Source organism: Thunnus maccoyii, chromosome 4 (assembly GCF_910596095.1).
Source record: "Thunnus maccoyii chromosome 4, fThuMac1.1, whole genome shotgun sequence".
NCBI lineage: Eukaryota > Metazoa > Chordata > Actinopteri > Scombriformes > Scombridae > Thunnus > Thunnus maccoyii.
In genome coordinates, this window is record NC_056536.1 from 23,392,690 (window position 1) to 23,410,503 (window position 17,814).

The window sequence follows — 17,814 nt, forward strand, 5'->3', positions numbered from 1 at the left end:
CTCTTGTGAGTCCCCTGACTTCTTGGGAAGTGTAATCCTAAATTGCTGGAGACCTCTTTAAGTTACTCTTTAATTCTATATTTAAAAAGTCTCTCTCTGGATTATGGTATGTTTTGGTATTGTGCTGTTACATCAGAGTATTGAGTGTTACAGCTTTCCAACATACAGTATACTCTCTGTCAATGTCAATTTATTTCAAACTCAGTCCTTAGCTCCCAGCTCTTCTTGAAGGTCAACTACAGTAACATACAGTAAACTGACTATGATACTCAATGCTATAATGACCTGTTTTTTCTCTTTACCAACTTTTACCTTCATTGAGCTTTTACACTTGCAGTTATTGGTTCAGTGAAGCCTGCCAGTAGACCTCAAATGCGCTCCAAGTCTAATTTCTTTTAAAGAAGGCTTAAAACGTCTCTAAATCCTTTGGCTTATCCCTGCATCTGTATGTGTGTGTTTGTGTGTGTTTGTGTATTCCAGGGTCACAATATCTGAACATGAAGCATACATGTTTGATTAGTTGTTTTTATGAAACGAGCAATAGGTTTCTTACTGTGTATGAAATGCATTTTAAGTAATTATCAAAACTGTTTTAAATTAATCAAACCTTTAGGGTTGTTTTAGATCTGTTCAGGTTGCCTGATATTTTTTCAAAAATAGTACTGGAAGTAAATCCCAAGGATCTTTTTAATGTAATTTTTGCTTTCCAAGAACATTCAGATTTTTACATCCCTCACTGAGTTATATTCTAATCACATTTTCTTCTGCTTGGCAGTTCTTTTCATTTTACCTGATGAATTACACCTGACTCAGTGAGGCTAATTGCTTTAAACCTTTTCCACAACCCTATTTCAACATTTCCTTACTCTCCATAGTCTCTTACACTTTTCTCTTTCTCGTTTGCCCTCCCTCCCTAACTTTCCGAGTCACTGTGGTGTAGTTGTACCTTATTTTCACTCTCTGTGTTCTTTCGAGCTACAACACTTCCTCTCCTCCTCCATCACACTGACAACTCTGCACTCTCTTCGTCTCTCCCCCATTTTCTACTTTGTGTTTCTTTAACACCTATAGGTTTTCCCAGCTACCCCTCTCTTCAGGCAATGGGCACCATTTATCATTATCTGTGATCTTGTCTCTGCGTCTTCTTAAACTGCCTTAAAGTAAACTCCACTATCTCATCATCTTGTCTCACTTTTCTCTCACCTTCCTTTTCTCATCTTCTTTCATTCCCACTGTCATTGACACAACAGGATCCTACTAACTCTGTGTGTGTGTGTGTGTGTGTATGTGTGTGAATGTGTGTGTATCTATCCATCTATCTGTGCTCTTGTCTGCCTGGTATCACCATGGTGACGGATTTTGGTGCTATCTGTCCCTGCCTTGTATATCTTGGCAGCAGTCCGGGGCGCTGTGTCGACGTGTCCCAGTTCCGGCCACCCAGCACCAACGTCACTGCTCCATGCTGACCCTGCCAGCTCACATATGGAGCCCACATATGGGCCTCATCTATAAGAGATAGGTGGCCTGAAGGAGCCACAGTCCCGCCAGCGAAACAAACCCAGTTCACAGAAGGTTGGCTCCGACAAAAAGGCTGCAGGATGTGGAGTGACATTTCAGTGTTTGTCTGTTTCATGAGGAAAAACAACCTGAGTTTTGATAGAAGAAGAAGCCTTTTCTTAACACTAACATTACATTTAAAGGTTGCCTGTAATAGATACCATACTATGGAATTATCCCCAACATCTTTTTTTTTATTAAACAAAGGATTAACATCTTTATTGTGACCAGCAATATTAGTTCTCAAGACTTTTTTCTGTCATCTTATTGACCAAAGTGAGTGACATGAATTTATATGATGTTCATTTGTTGATGTCATTGTTAGATCTGAGTTTGAGGACTGACAGATTGGATTGGCTAAAAGGTTTCTGTTTCACAAAGATGAAAATATGAATTTCTTACCCTTGACATATACATATTAAATATATAAGATATTACATATTATTATGTGTTGCACATATTACTACATATCATATATCATTATTAAACTCACACATGACATATTACTAAAAATTGAATGATCTACAATATATTAATTGCAGTATTTTAGTATTTAGGAAAAGGAGAATATAGGTAACTTCACATTTTCCTGACCATTTTTAATGCCTGATGCACAGTTTTAGATTTTAATGTGTTTTTTTTCTACCATTCTGGATAACTATTGGTTTCCATTCATTTCTGTACGGTGCGAAAATCAAGCAGCATGGTCAAGTTGTGTAATCCATTGCTGCGAACAACATGTCGACATAACATTTGTGAAAGTAACATAATTTTTGCATGGTATTGCAGATAAAGGACAGATTGGTCTGACTCAGCAGCATGATACCTCCTAACAATAACAGAACTTTGACAAAAAAAAAAAATAAACAGACTTGATGATTCACTGTGATTACACAACTCAATCAAGTTGAAAGACTAAAGACACTGTTATCATCATGTATAGAAATGAATTGGCTCTGTAGATAAAAATCAAAATCCGTTGCTGTGATGTAAAATATAAGTGATTTGCAGTGAATTGGCTAAAACATGCAAAACCACTGCTATGGTCCTTTGAAGTGTAAGAATTAATCCCAGATTGCAATTAACTGCATGTCTCTGGCACATAAACGAGACTTTGATTTATCCAAATGGCCCAACTCATCATTATCAGACAAGGATAAGACTTTCGCGTCCTAATTTGCTCTCAAGTTTAGGCTGTCTCATTCTGTGTGTGTCCCCTTTCTTGCCAAACGCCCCCCCGCCTCCCCTTTTTTGGTGGAAAGTCTGTATGTTGTGTGTTTTTGCCTGCGGGCCTCTCTCCAAATAAACAAGGCAGTGTTTGCTTTTCGTAGCGTCCTGAGGTTAACTGAAAATTCACACCGTGGCATCTCCCTCTCCGCTCTCGTATCGTCGCTGACATCCGTCTGTAGGCTGCTAGACAGACAGTGCTTTGCCCCCTTACCTCCCCCGCCTCCTCCACCTCCCCTCTGTGCGGTGGTGGAGTCTGCCTGTAGTCCATATCCGGGTTGGATGAGTCAGTCGGAGGCGCGTCGCTCCACTCGAACGAACTCCTTTACCCAGAAGCCCCAGCGGCGCCTCAACTTACAGAACTGGCTTCTTGGGGCTTCGGGAGTGTTTCCCATTTAAACAAACAGTGCCGAAGATGGCGGAGAGTTAATGGTGTAAAGAAGAAATTATCGATCCGGTAGAAAGATACGTCCACAAGGTAAGCATGTCCTGCGTGTTTGCAAACGTTCAGTGAATTTAAGCGGACTTTGCATTTGGTTTGCATGTCGACAGAGGACGGAAATGTACTGACTTGGGTTCCCAGCGGCAGTGCACACACAATATTGGCATCGGTGCGGTACGGAGGGCACAGTGCATGGTCTTTTTTTTTTTTTTTTTTTTCTTACATGACAGCAAAGATTTCCTAACCTGTTCGTGATGGGGATGAAGTGCACACCAGGTGTCCTATTTGTGATCCAGCCTGAAGTTGCAGAATGAATGAATGTTTGGCCGATTTAATAAACTTCACTCGGGCGATCACGCAAAAGCTTGGCCAGTTTACGCACAGGCTGCTGGTGGTGGGATCAGAGAAAGTGTTTCCAGTTAAGATATGTCGGGAAGTTTTGAGAGAGCACACTTTACACACTTCGCGCACACACACGCTCAAACACACGCAAACAAGGTGATCGTTAAATTTTCTCTCGGTGGCTGCTGACTGCTGTCCTCCGATATAGTCGGCTGGAAACTGTACAACAGCTGAGTCTGACGCTGTCGCAACATGAGGGAATTTGGACTGAAATGTTTGTTGATCTGAAGCGTGCAAGCGTGTTTGACTATGATTTTAAATGGAGCATGTTTGAAAGAGGCTACCGGTGTATTTTAGTGGTTTTGGGTACAAGCGTGCGATGCGGGAAGAGGCAGACGATGCTGACTGTATGTCTGTCAACCAGCCAGCCAGCCTGCCTGCCTGCCTGCCTGCCAGCCAGCCAGCCAGCCGGGGTCCCGAGAGCTGAGCGATTTAAAAAAAAAAAAAAAAAAAAAAAGTGTACTGACTCTACTGTATGTCTCCGAAGTGCAAGTCAGTGCATTGACTGGCGCATGCATTGACTGTAAATGTGTGAGCTGAAAGAGTGGATGGTCGCTGTGCTTGTGTTTCTCCTCTTTGGTCTCCTTCATAACCCCTGTCAGTCCTGTCATCTGCTTTATCCTCCATAACGTGTCTCACTGTATATCTGCAGGGGGCAGCAACGTGGCCCTCCCTGTGCCTATACACTGTCCTGTAACTCATAAGGTCCACGGTTTGGTCCCTGAAACAGTGTGTGTGTGTGTGTGTGTGTGTGTGTGTGTGTGTGTGTGTGTGTGTGTATGTGTGTGTGTATATATATATACATGAAAACCACCGTATGTCCTTGAGCATGACACCAAAGCCCTACTACAGTACCTACTCACACTGGATAATAGCAGTCTACTCTTTAGTGTGTGTAAACAGAAGTTAAATGGAAGTGGAGCAGATAGTTTGTTTCACTTGTGGACATGTGAGGTCGACTTAATTATGTTGAAGTCAGTGTTCAAATTTAGCTCAATTTGCAGCTTTGTTTCACAACGGAACAGGGCCGCAAATAATCATTTCCATTATCGATTATTCGTTAAGTCTATAAAATGTGAGAAACTGTGAAAAATGTCCCTGCAAGTTGACGTCTTTGTTCGAGCAACAAACCCCAAAGATATTAAGTTTGCGATGATAGACAACAGAGAAAATCAGCAAATCCTCACATGGGAGAGGCTGCAACCAGATCATTTTTGGAGTTTTTGATTGATGAATTACTTCATTCATTATCCAACACCCCCTTCTTTGTACAGAAGCCTGGAAATGACATACCGAAAATAAAACAGTTGCTGTTGTTGGTCCCTTTTTGATTGCAGTCATGAACCTATACTCTCCCGAAAGGTTTACACTCTAAAAGGCAGAATTAATTAGTGAACCAAATTTACAGAGCCAAGAACATTTTAAAAATGTACTGTGAAGGTTTTTTTGCATATTCTGTTTATTTTACTGTTCTGTTTTTTATGTATTATTGCTACAAAATGTTGTCACAATGATATCAGGTTCTTAAAATCATTTGAAAGCAGAAATGGCACGGTTCTTTCTGTTTTCATAACAATGTACAGTTTGTCAACTTTGAAGATTCAGCCGACTGCTGCTTGTTAAGGAGTTTTAAACAATTATCAACATTTTGGGTGATTCATTTTCAGTCCATCAACTAATCGTTTAATAGACCAGTTCAGCTCTACGTCTGAACTGGCTATCTGTTGCCCAAGTGGAGGGGTGTGGCGGCGAGGAGCCTTCGTCTCATTCCATAGCACCCCTCTCCTGACAGATTTACAGTCAACTCTGTGGCCTGAGTCTCTGCACACGTGCAGACACACACGCGCCTAACCCACTTACTGAGGAATCAAAACGAAAGGGTGTGGGCAAGCTGCTCGGACCTGTAGGCACCCGCGAGGGGTCTTCGCTAAGCGGATGGCGGGATGGGATGAATGCGTGTACGAGGAGGAGGAGGAGGTGGTGGAGGACGATGACAGTGATGCATGATGTTTGTTGAATGGAAAAAAGGGGACAGAGGTTAGCAGGGGATGCTGGTGACTGGGTCAGGCGCTGGGGGCAGGGCTCACGAGGCTGAACGGGAGGGAGGCAGGACCTCACACACCAGCCTGGGAGCATGTGAAGCTCTGTATGTGTGTATGTGTGTGTGTGTGTAGAGGAAGGGGAGGTGTGTATGGTAAGAGGAGGGGCTCAGGTGGAGCCTCTTGCTGGAATTCTACCTGGCATTTTTGTCTTTTGTGTCCTTCCTGGTCTTTTGTTGATCTTGTTTCTGCCCTGCTGGGTCATTTGTGCTTTTTTTTTTTTTCACCTCTTCTGTGGAATCACAAAGTTTTCTGACTCAAAGGATCCACATTCTTTGCTTCACTCTCGCTCTTCTCTCTCTCTCCTCTTTGTGGTATGTCTCTTGCTGTCCCCTGCCTCCCCCAGCTGCGGTGTGGTGTGCTGAACTGTTGTCCTGTTGTTGTTGGGGCCCCTCTCCCATGTGTCAGGATGTGTTAAACAGGAATTAATCTTCACCAGCTCTCATTGATTTCGCTCTGTGGAGGAGGGGTCCTTTTTTTTTTTTTAACTCACTCATCTTTGTCCTCCTGTCCCTTACTTGGGCATCTCCAGTCCAGTGGTGGAGAACCCCACGCCTGATTATAGCGGCGGGAACATGATTTCAGTTGGGGGTGTGGGGGTGCTGACTATCAACCCCCCCACATGCACAAAATTTGAGTTTATTAAGTAACTGAAGCGATCCCCCAACAGAGGGACGCTGTGTGCATTTACGCACGAGGCACAGCAGCGTTACTTCATTGATTATTTAAATCTCCAGACACGCCAACAGGATCGGTCAGGATCTAATGGTAATTAATGTTCCATGTTATTCTACACATCCAAAAGGTCAGCTGTTACTCGCACACAGTCTAGATTCATATAGAGAAATTGTTTGGAGTAAAGTAGCTGTCATCCTGATAAATCCTGAGCTCCATCAGAGCTGTTTAAAAGATTTTATTTCAGAAGCTAAAAGTTTAATTTCCAGTGGAGAGTTTCCTCTGTCCTGTCAAGTTTATAACTACAGTTTTTAGTTTTGCTGCTTAAATGTCTGACAATATTTGCTGCAGTGACATTACTGCGCGTATGATAACGTTCACAATTGCTAAAAGCCGCCTCTCCAATCTTTAAAGTAAATCATTAAAGGAAAAATTCATACATCTACAACACACAACAAAGAAATCACCTGGAAAGCTCACAGTACTTGACATAATTTAAAAAGCAATATAACCTACGGGGACCGGTAGAGATGGAGTGTAATGTCCACAGTAAGCAGCTGACTTGTGCTAGGTATCTTTTGACACTAGTGACACGTACGCGCAGTACAATGATAATGGTGGCAGATTTACCACTCAAACTTTTGTAAGTTTTTGAAACAATGTGTACTTAATTTCAGACAGAAGTAGACAATAGCGGGTGTATTTTTAGCCGTCGACCAGTTCTGCTGACTGAAATGTCAACTTTCAGATTTTATCAGCTGGCTAGCTAGTTAGCTAAGTAAGCTAATGTTAGGTCTATGAGTTGATAGAAAACATTGTCTCCAGCTGACTTTATACGTTTTAACGTTTACATCAGATTTACAGTGCAAATCTCGTAAAAGAGGTCTAAACTTAATGCTGACATACTTGATACTATGCTGAAAGACTGAAGCTAAAGCTACATGTGTGTCAAAGTTTGATACAAAGAAATGCAAGATCAGGCCAAATTTGTGTGTAGTCTTTCTTAGTACTCAAAATTTAATCTAAATGGCAAGCTAAAATTAGTTTTGTCAGTTGGTTTCTTAAGTTCTTGGTGACTAATTTCAAACTAGTGATTTACTGACTATCAGTTTGGACCATTAAAACTGAAGAAATACCTTAAGTCTTAGTAAACACTTTCGTAATGTGTAAATTGTTTGCTCAGAAACACCTGTTGTACCTTCCAATAAGACAGGAAGTCACTGTAGCATCATGAGCTGTAACATAACTTCCAGAAATAACCTTTTTAGGGGCCAAAAGATAAAATAAAGTTAACTGCCAGTCCTTTGTGAATGTAGGTACGACATTGTTTTATTTATATATGTATACCTGGAGATATGTGTGTTTTTAGAATTAGTGTGTTCATGCAACTGTGAGAAGGAAATATCCGATCATGCTAACCTAAACAATATTAATTGGTCATTTATTCTAGTTAGTCGTACTTTGTTTTGGGTTGTTTTGGGGGGGTTTTGTGAAATTTTACTGTGAACTGTCAAATATGTTGACCATATTCATATTACCTTTTTTTTACTCAAAATTTAATCTAAATGGATTCATTCATCTACTTTACGCAGCAGTTACACCTGGCAGTTTGTGGGTGCAAATATTTAGTTATAATAATTTCCAAGGAAGAACTAGTTTGTGTGGTGCAACCGGTTTTAATTAAGTGATGTGTAAATCTCCACTTAGTAAACACTTCTGTTATAAGAAGGCTAAGTTTGAACTGACATACAGCTGGACCAACCGACTCCAGTCTTATTTTGTTTGCACATAACCCTGTTTGGCATCTTATTTTACATACTTGTTGATATTTTCAAACCATATGTTTTCACTTTTATTGCTACAACAAAGATAAAATGCTTCTAGGATGAGAAATCACTGATGTGTTGCAGCGGTATCTTGTTGGCTGGGGTTGCTGGAGTTTAAACTTCCCTAAAATCCAATAAAAAGCAGAACACAGCTGCTAACATTAGCCTAAACTAGCACAACCCTGTCTCCCAGAAATTACATTCATATACAACTAATTTGCAACAGCAAATTTGGTTTTGTTAGAAACTTAATGCTGGCTGACTTACGTTTCCTCTCAACATAATGAGAAAATGTTGTTAGTATTTGGCAAATTGCAAAAATGTTGATACTGAACGTATGAGTGAAATGTTCATAGACAACATACCTAGTTGTGTTTTTCCCCCACCAAAATATCCGATCTTGAAGTACAGTATCCAATAGTAGAAACTACAGCAATATTAAACTTTTCATGGTTGTGTTTGGACACTGGCAGCACTTGATTAAGGTTAGAGAAAGGTCATGGTCTTGGCATAATACAGAAAAAAATGTCTGCAATGACTTGAAGCACATTTAAGCCACATCACAATCTTTCACTGACTATCACCAAAGTGCTTTCGTTGACTAAGAATGCGTCTCGCGTGTGGTGCCAAAGCAACGTAATTGGGAATGCGATTAAATTGTATATGAACACAGAAGCAGAATTCAAATGTCTTAGTCCAATGACTTTGCATACATCGAGGCAATATTTGCCATCACTTATGTCTCTTCTCCAGAGCCAGAAACCACAGAGCCAGCATTCCCGTCTGTAAAGTTATCAGGAGGCATGTTTTGCTGCTGCTCCTCTGATAATGAATTGGAGATAGACGGGGCATTTGTGTGTTGGCTTTAGCTTTGACACTCAAATGAGCTCTATTTTATCATGCAGCTAACAGTTTGAAACCAGAAATACTACCCACATCCCGTTTAAAAAAAAAAACAAAAAAAAACAACCAAAAAAAACATCTTGACTGCTTTCGAGGCCCATAAGGCCACTCTCCACTTAAATACTAATGATAGTCCTTCACAAAGAGTTTATGAAAGCTTTGAGTTCATATTTTAACACTACAGATGCACATTTATCCTGAAGAGTTAAGGATTATCTTAATTACTTGTTGATTCTTTTGTTACAGTGGACTCTCCCCTCTGTCTCTACCACCTCCTCCTCCTCCTCCTCACATAAGAAGACTTCTAAAACTTATAAGACTTATAAAAGACTGAAAAATGATATATATGACTAATAATACAACTCTATCTGCCTTTGTTCATTCATTTTATGTGCTGCTGATCTGTGAGTGATACGACTTTGCTCTAGTGGTTGTGCAGGAAGCTTACGTGCTTTCATGAGTCAAGACAATTCAGGAAGTAATGTCGGTGCCACAGCACCATAATTTCTCAGAGTTTTCACCACTTTCAATATAACAGGTCAATGTGTCCAAAATAACACCATGGGAAAAAAGTGAAACCAAGCAACAAAAGTATATGAACTAGTACAGTTAACAGTTAAGATGGACTTGTTTTTTATAAATCAGACATTAAAGGAATGATTTGAAATTTTGACAATTGCACTTATTTGCTGTTTTGACAAGAATTAGATGAGTGCAAAAACCCAAAGTGTAGAAACTACAAGTTGTGGTTTTATGGGCGGGTCATGTACTGGCACATTGATTTCCTGGAGTCTCCTCTAGTTGCTTAGCAACCTCACAGTGACGACAAGATTTAGCCAAGAAATATTCCAGCACATAACGCTCCATAAAGCCACAATTTACCATTTTTTCAATTCAGATTTTGTACAACTTAAACTCACAAGGGATCAAGTGTCAATTAATGAGCTTAGAGGTGCTAGTAAGCAGATTTTTTTTTTAACATTTGGACAGAACCAGGCTACATGTTTCCTCTTGTCTTTATGCTAAGCTAAGCTAACCGTCTCCTTGTCGGAGCTTCATATTTAATAAGCAAATATGTGAGTGGTATCAATCTTCTCATCTAACTCTTGGCAAGAAAGTGAATAGGCGAATTTCCCAAAATGTTACACTACAAAACAAATATTCATCATCATTTCATCATTATTTACTTTGCGTATACAGTTTATATGATATACAAGTTAAGTTCCGTCATGTGACATTTTGATGAATCTGGATTAAGAGCATTTATTTTCTATGTTTTTTTTTCTATACATATGTCTTCTGAATGAGTTCTTGGAGCGTCTTTTCCACCAGGGTTAGAATTGGAGTTCCACTGTGAAACAAAGCGCACCCAAAACAACTCGCCCCAACAGCCAGGGAAACCAGAGTCACTATTCATGTGTAAAAAGAAAACAGAGTCCTGAAGGCTTATTACAAAAAGTAACATTTTAAAAAATCCTGGGGGGAGTTTGACTCATTCTCATCTATCACTGATGCAGAGAAGTGACACTCAAGTGGCCAAACAGTTATTAAGAGTGGAAACAAAAGCATAAATAAGCAGCTTCTTCTCTGATTTGCATTGTTATTTGTTTACAAACTATGAAAGCATCGGCAGAAATAAGAAGTGAAACGTTTCATGAGACAAAAATCCCTTAAAACTGAATTTCCACCATTTCTTCACATATGATATTGCAGGTGCAGTTGCAGTTACACACACATCACTGCTACACTGTAGATTTATACCAGACTATGTTTAAACCTCAAATTTCAGTTCTCTAAATGTGGTCTCTCGTGTACCTTTGGGAGTCTACATAGGAGACACTGAACTTCAAAGAAAATTCTTTAAATGTTTGAAACAGATCACTTTCTACAAACAGGTTTGCATATCTGTGAGATTTAGAAGAGTGGAATTAATTACAGAAAAAGCCAGGATTTGCTGCTAAAAGTCTCAATTCACAGAAAATTAATCTGCAGCTATTTTGATAATTGAATAAGCTTTTTTTTTTAAGCAAAACTGACAAAAATTGCTGTTTTCAGCTTCTCAAATGTGAGGATTTAAGGCTTTTCTTTGTCATACGTGATAGTAAACTGAATATTTAGGTGTGTCGGACTGTTGGTCGGACAAAACAAGACATCTGAAGATGTCACCTTTGACTCATGGAAATTACTGTAATAGTGTCTTTTTCTGATATTAATAGTCGGCAAAATAATTGGCGGAGTAGTAATGGTAAGAATGAAGAATAATGGAAAGAAATCGTTAGTTGCAGCCCTTGCTGCTAATATCCATTAATGATACACTATGTCTTTATTACCTTGTTGACCCTAAAGTTATCAAAGAAACCTGTGTTCACTGTTGTGCACCAAAGCAAAGCTGTGTCAAACCACTGGACAACAGACCAAATTTATCTGATCACTAACATCATAACTTACTGACTTTTCATATCACAATATACATTTACAAAATGACAATAGTTACCAGTGGCAAATAACCAGAAGTTCAACCAACCAATCAGCCAACAGCCCTTTATCTTTAACTGGTTGTACAGTAATTGAACATAAACATATCAGAAGCCAGTATACGAACGCAAATACATGCAGGGATGTATAAAATGTATTTGTGCTGAAACAATTATTAATCAATTTAGTCACTTGACAGAAAATTCATATTAATAATAATGACCATTTATTTGTTTTTGAAGCAAAATTTCCCCCCAAAATGTGAGAATTTTCTGTTTTCATCTGTTTTTGATGCGATATCTTTGGGTTTTGAACTATTGGTTGAACAAGACAGGCGATGTAAAGACATCAGCTCGGAGTAATAATTGGCATTTTCAGTATTTATAGACTAAACGATGAATTGAAAAAATAGGTGACAGATAAAAAGTAAACTTTAAAATGTACGAACAAATAATTATCAGTACGTTAAATTGCTATCCAGGTAAATCTGACCATTAATGTTTATATACATTTCAAGTCATATTGTCCTTCTCTATTCAGCCCTGTGTTAAATGTAGGTCTGGAGTGAGTCGTGAAACCAGGGGCCTGTACTATGAAGCAAGTTCAGCTAAGTCTGGCTCTCTTCGGGTGAGCTGGCTTCACTGAGCCTAACGTTGGCCGTCCTGGACAACCAGAATCACGAAGCTGGTTATCAACTAGTTCTAGTCAACTCCGGGTTTTCCTCTCTAGCTACGAACGTGTTCATGTGAAAAGAGGCGGGGTTGTAAATGACGAGTGACATGAAAACTTCTGTTTTAGGGACAGCAAAAAGTCATATTCAACGAAGTGAAATGTAAAGATGTAGATACTAGAAATAATTTCCACATATTAAAAGTGGGCTAGGACTTAAAATACATGTAGGTATTATTATATATGACTTAACTATAGAGTATTTTTTGCAATTTAGTTGGATGATGAAGCATCATTCTGAATATGTCACATAAAAAAAATTAACAGTAATGCCAGACTGTTTCTGCTACGGAAGCAAAGAGTGGAAACGTAGTTAATGACTAATGAGGTCTGAACGAAATGTTGCATTTATAATCATGAGAGCCAATTAACAGTGTGTGGATTATTTTTTCCAATAAGAGACAATCTTTGGTTTTGATTTCCAGTTATCATCACACAGTTGTCTCATGTTATTCTGAGCTGCAGTGATGGAATCAGAGAGTAAAATCATCCAAACTGTCAGGCGTCACTTCGGGGGATAAAATAAACTTTGCACAGATAAAATGCAACTAAAATCATCATCAGTGTTTAGTGTCGTAAACAATCTCTCCGTTTGTTAGAAACTCTGTTTTAAAACCAGAGTGGAAAAAGAAAACCTGGAACAATAAAATGTTTCCACTGACCTATAAAAAAATATATTGCTTTTTTTTTTTTACTGACTCGTTTTTTCCAGTGATGTGATTGGTCAGTGGTCGGGCTGTTGACAGGTTTTGATCCGTTCCTCTGAAGTTAACCTGCTCTGGATAAGCATAAGTCACCACGATGACTCATCCCAGTTCAAAGCGAGCCAGTTTCATGATAACAGAAAACCTGAGTTGAGCTCAAAGATAGCCGGCTAACCTATTAATCTCATGTGCTTCGTCATACAGGCACCTGGTCACCTGACATGTGTTGACCCATTCAGACTGAAAGGCAAACATTAGTCTTTCCCACATGATCTGAACTGAATGTAAGAATTTTGTCAAAAATTCCAGTTCATCTTTGTTTTGTCATCATCAGAATCTATTCTGAGTGGGGTTTTTTTTTTAAAGTTAAGGAGCTGAAAAGCAGTTAATCCATTTGTCTGTGATAATGAAATAACACATAAAAGTAAAACACAGTTGGAGAGATGAGCTGATGAGAAACGGAGAAGGGGAGAGAGAGAGAGAGAGAGCGATGAGCAGATGCACTGTCAGGGTAACTATTGAGTGCAAATTCTCAGTTTCTGTTTCCTTTCTTTCTCTTGAATGCCTCAGTGCAGCTCGTGTCCTCTGCTGCTTTATTTTTCTGAGAGCCATTTCTTCTGTGAGAGGAATGTCAAGTGCCCATCTCGATGCGATTCTCCCTGCTCTGTGTTTTGTTTTGTTACTTGTGGTCCGCTCTTGATTTCCGTGTTTTTCTGCTCCTCTACTCGTCTTCTACACTTCTTGTCTCGTTGTACGCAATTCAAGATTCAATAACTTTATCATCCCCGGAGGGCAATCGTTTGTGTAGCAAGCAACAGAAAAAACACCGTGTGAAACAAAGACAACAAACATAAAATGCATAAAATGTTTTTTTTTTAAATGTATAAATGTATACAAGTTAAACTTAGCAAAAATTAGCTGGTGCCCAGGACTTAATTGCAGTAATAACTTTATGTATTAATATCAAACATACTGTCATTGTGTAACCAGGCTTTCTTTTGTGTTAGTAAAGGTCCATGTGTGTGAGTAAATGTGAGATGAAGAGGGGGGGGGGGGGGGGGCAGAGCGAGCAGGAGAGGAGGAGGAGGAGGGGGGAGGAGACGTGGAGAGTCGTTTTATTAACGTGGCGACTCCCGCTAAAATTCAGGGAGTGCTGTTGCATCCAGCTGTTACTGGTTGCGCGAGGCTTCGTTGCCACGGCAACACAGCCCTGCGCGCCTGCTCAAGGTCGTTCATCCAGGTCTGAACTGAGCAGCGCGCTGCACATAGGATGCACACGGAGAGAGAGAGAGAGAGAGAGAGAGAGAGAGAGAGAAGAGAAACAGAAGAACTACTTCAAAGTGACCAATCAAAAGCACTTTGGTGACGTTGTGGTCGGTGAACAAACTCAACCCTCTAAGAAACACCCCCCCCCCCCCCCCCCCCCCCCCCCCACCCCCCCACCCGTTACACACACACACACACACACACATATACACACACTCTCTTCCTTTCTTCAATAAAGAAACAAACAAAAAAGAACCCCTGGCCTTGGGGCTTGTAGGTTCTTTTGCCAGCTGATAAAATATTTAGCTGGTCAGTGGGAGAGAGAGGAATACAGTGGCTGGAGAAGAGGCGAGCAGCAGAGCTTGGCTTTGTGTTTTTCCTTCTCTAATGGTGCATTGCTCAGTCTACCTGGGGCTTCTTCCACCTTCTTCCCCTCTCCTCTCCTCTCCTCTCCTCTCTCTCTTCTCCGATCCTCTCCGATTCTCTCCGAGGGGCTGCAGCGTCCCTCGAGGGATCTGCTGCATGTTTGCCGGCGCAGACTGGACTCAGCAGCTCAGCACACATTGTACATCAAAGGCCTCTATACACTGTGTGATAGCAGCAATCTTGCAGGTTCATTGCATGTCACACTGTGCGAAATTGGGTCTAATAAAATCATGCTTGCAATCTGTGCCAGATCATATCAACTTTGATATCATCATTAATTGATATCAATTTTGAGGAAAGTCAGACTGTGTGATAAACGCCTGGTGAATCTTAATAGAGGAAAAAATATATACAAGCACTGACATGTAATCAAATCATGCAAAACAATACAAAAAAAATGTTTTTTTAACTTAATTAAGAATACTGTGTCAGCCAGTGTATTCTGCAATTTAGTGTAGAACTGAAATTATCTGTCGTTTAATTGATTAATTGAAGAAAATTAATCGGCAACCGTTTTGATAATCGATTAATTCTCTCAGTAAATAGAGTGAAGTCAAAAACACTAAACCCAAGTTGTCTCAAAGGAGAGGATTTGTTGCTTGTCTTTGTACAGTAGGGCTGCGACTAACACTTATTATCGATTCATCCACCGATTATTTTCTTGATTAATCGTTTGGTCTGTGAAATATTAAAAATTCTTTTGTCCGACCAACAGTTGAACCTAAAGATATTCAGTTGACTGTTATATATGTCAAAGAAAACAGCAAATAATCACGTTTAACTTGCTTTAAAAAAAAAATAGTTCCAGATTCATTTTCTTCTGATTGACTAATCGTTGCAGCTCTAATATGGACAGTATATTGAATATCATTGGTTGTAGACAAGATAAGACATTTGAAGACGTCACCGTGTGGCTCAAGGAAGCCGAGACAGGAGACGACCTCTATCAGCAGCCGTTACGGATAAGCGCTCGGCTACTTCTTGAATCTGCCCCAAAATCACGTAAAGCCAATATGTTGGTGCCTAATATGGCCGATGGTTTTCTTCCTCTGCTTCTGTTTTTCTCGTTTTGCCCTCTACAGGGTGCACACAGAGTTCAGCGGGCCGTTCACAAAGCATTACATGGAGTCACCATTTTGTGGCAGCACAGTGAGAAATCGTGTTGCTTTTTATGGTCTGTGACGTGATGGCAGACGTGTGTGTGTGTGTGTGTGTGTGTATCATTGTTTAAAAGTAACGGAGAGTTAGAAAAACACAATCTGTCACCTTTTCGTGAGCCCCGAGCAGAACAAGGTTGGGTTTTGGTTTGGGGGGGGGGGGGGGGGGGGAGGAGGAGGAAGAGGAGGGGGTTAGTTTCACGTTTCTCCTTGCTGAAAGGTAATAGATGCTTGTTGAAGGGGTCCTCACAGGGGTGTGTGTGTGTGTCTAAGAAGGGGAGTTCTGTTTTTTTACTTATTTTCCATTGTAAAAATCCAGGCTTAGTTAATGCGTTTTAGAGCTCCTTTACGTGCCTGTACACACACACACACACACACACATGTGCACACACACACATGCACACACACAAACATTTATGAGGTAGGAGTTGAGGTAAATGTTACCAGCTGCAGCACAGCGAGCGAGTGGCTTAAACTCTGCCTGAACCCAGCTGTTACGTGACCACCTCCTCAACTTAATTCACTCCCGTCCTGCCTTCCCTTCGGCCGCCACACCTCCTATATCACTCTACCCCCACCACACACACACACACACATATATATATATATATATACACACACACACACACATCGTCATCTCCATCCACCAGTTCCCCTCTCCAGTGTCACCAGCAGCAGCATCACTCATCTCAGGATAGCGGGGGAGAGCGCTCCAAGGTCCGCCACCCCCACCTCGTCACCTTGGTGTGGAGCAGCGGGCCCGGCTGAGCGGGCTTCGTCTGATTGGCTGCCCCTCCGCCTCCCCTCCGAGGTCACGCTGTTGCTGCTGTGATGTCACAGGTGCTTGTTTATCGGTATCTCCTCCTGTCAAACTCAGTTGCAACATACTCTACATAATGATACCTTCCATAAACACTCAGGTGTTTAGTGATTTCTGATCAGTTCCGGCTTTTTCAAAGTGTTTTTAAGACTTTTTTTTTAACAGACATACATTTATTTTCGCTGCAGTTATAGTCATGTCATCACACAAAACCTCTTTTTGCTTAATCCCCATTCTGGCTCAGTAAGTGATAACACTACCTTTAACCCCATGAAGCTGTTGTGTAAGAGATGTGTAAATTCCTCAGTGCCACATATGACTAAGGGGATTTTGAAAAGGGTGAACATGACGTGCGGAGAAGACGCAGGCTCAGGCTCTAGTCAAACTGCTGAATTTCACATTCTGCTGTGGACGGGGACTAAGCGGAGTTACTACCTTTACCCATCTGTTTCTGCCAAGCTGTGGAAAGTGGAAAGAAGCCCTCGGTGCATCAGCCTCAGCTTAGGCAGAGGGAGCGTCTTTAGTTGAATCAGCTTTTCCTCTCCACCCCCCCACCCCCCACCCTCCTCCACCCCACACACACACACACACACATCCTCACCCCGCTCATTTTCTTTTACTGCCTCCCTCTCTCACAATGAATCTGTTAGTCCTGTGAGATCTGTGTCATAATAAACAGACAGTGACATCTGCATGCTGTCTTTGGAGGAAAAGGGGGCCAGAATTTAAATATTGATTTGATGCAATGTGAGACAAAGATTCTGGTTTCTCCTGTGTATCTCTCTTCTGGGGGCTTTTCATAGCTGTTGTTTGCATGTTTTTAGGTGTTTATCCAGAAAATCAGACTTTACCCAAAGGAAGGCTTCACTTGCGTTGAGGTTCTCCTCTCGTTCTGCTTCTCGCTGCATATATGTGCATTTCGCTGTGTCTCAAGTCAGCTGTAGACACGATGCCCAGGATGAAATATCATCTCCTGTCGGACTCGGCTGCCCACTCAGGTAACCATCAGGTGAGCGGCCTCGGCTCGCCTGCAGATCTAGAAGGCTGCTGATGATGTTTATTGAGATGATCAACCCCCGACTAATGCAAGACTGACTGACAGACTG

At 40.8% G+C, this 17,814-nt stretch overlaps 1 protein-coding gene across 3 annotated transcripts in view; it reads left to right on the forward strand.

Annotated features, from left to right (window-relative positions):
* The first annotated feature begins 3,102 nt into the window (after positions 1-3,102).
* LOC121895885 (nuclear receptor coactivator 3-like) overlaps positions 3,103-17,814 on the forward strand; it is a 69,058-nt gene continuing 54,346 nt past the window's right edge. For 2 of the 3 annotated variants that reach the window (XM_042409410.1, XM_042409413.1), the window contains exon 1: positions 3,104-3,262. The gene's annotated coding sequence lies outside the window, so the exon portion shown is untranslated. Of the gene's footprint in view, positions 3,263-17,814 lie in introns of all 3 variants that reach the window. The other variant, XM_042409414.1, reaches the window with a different exon arrangement.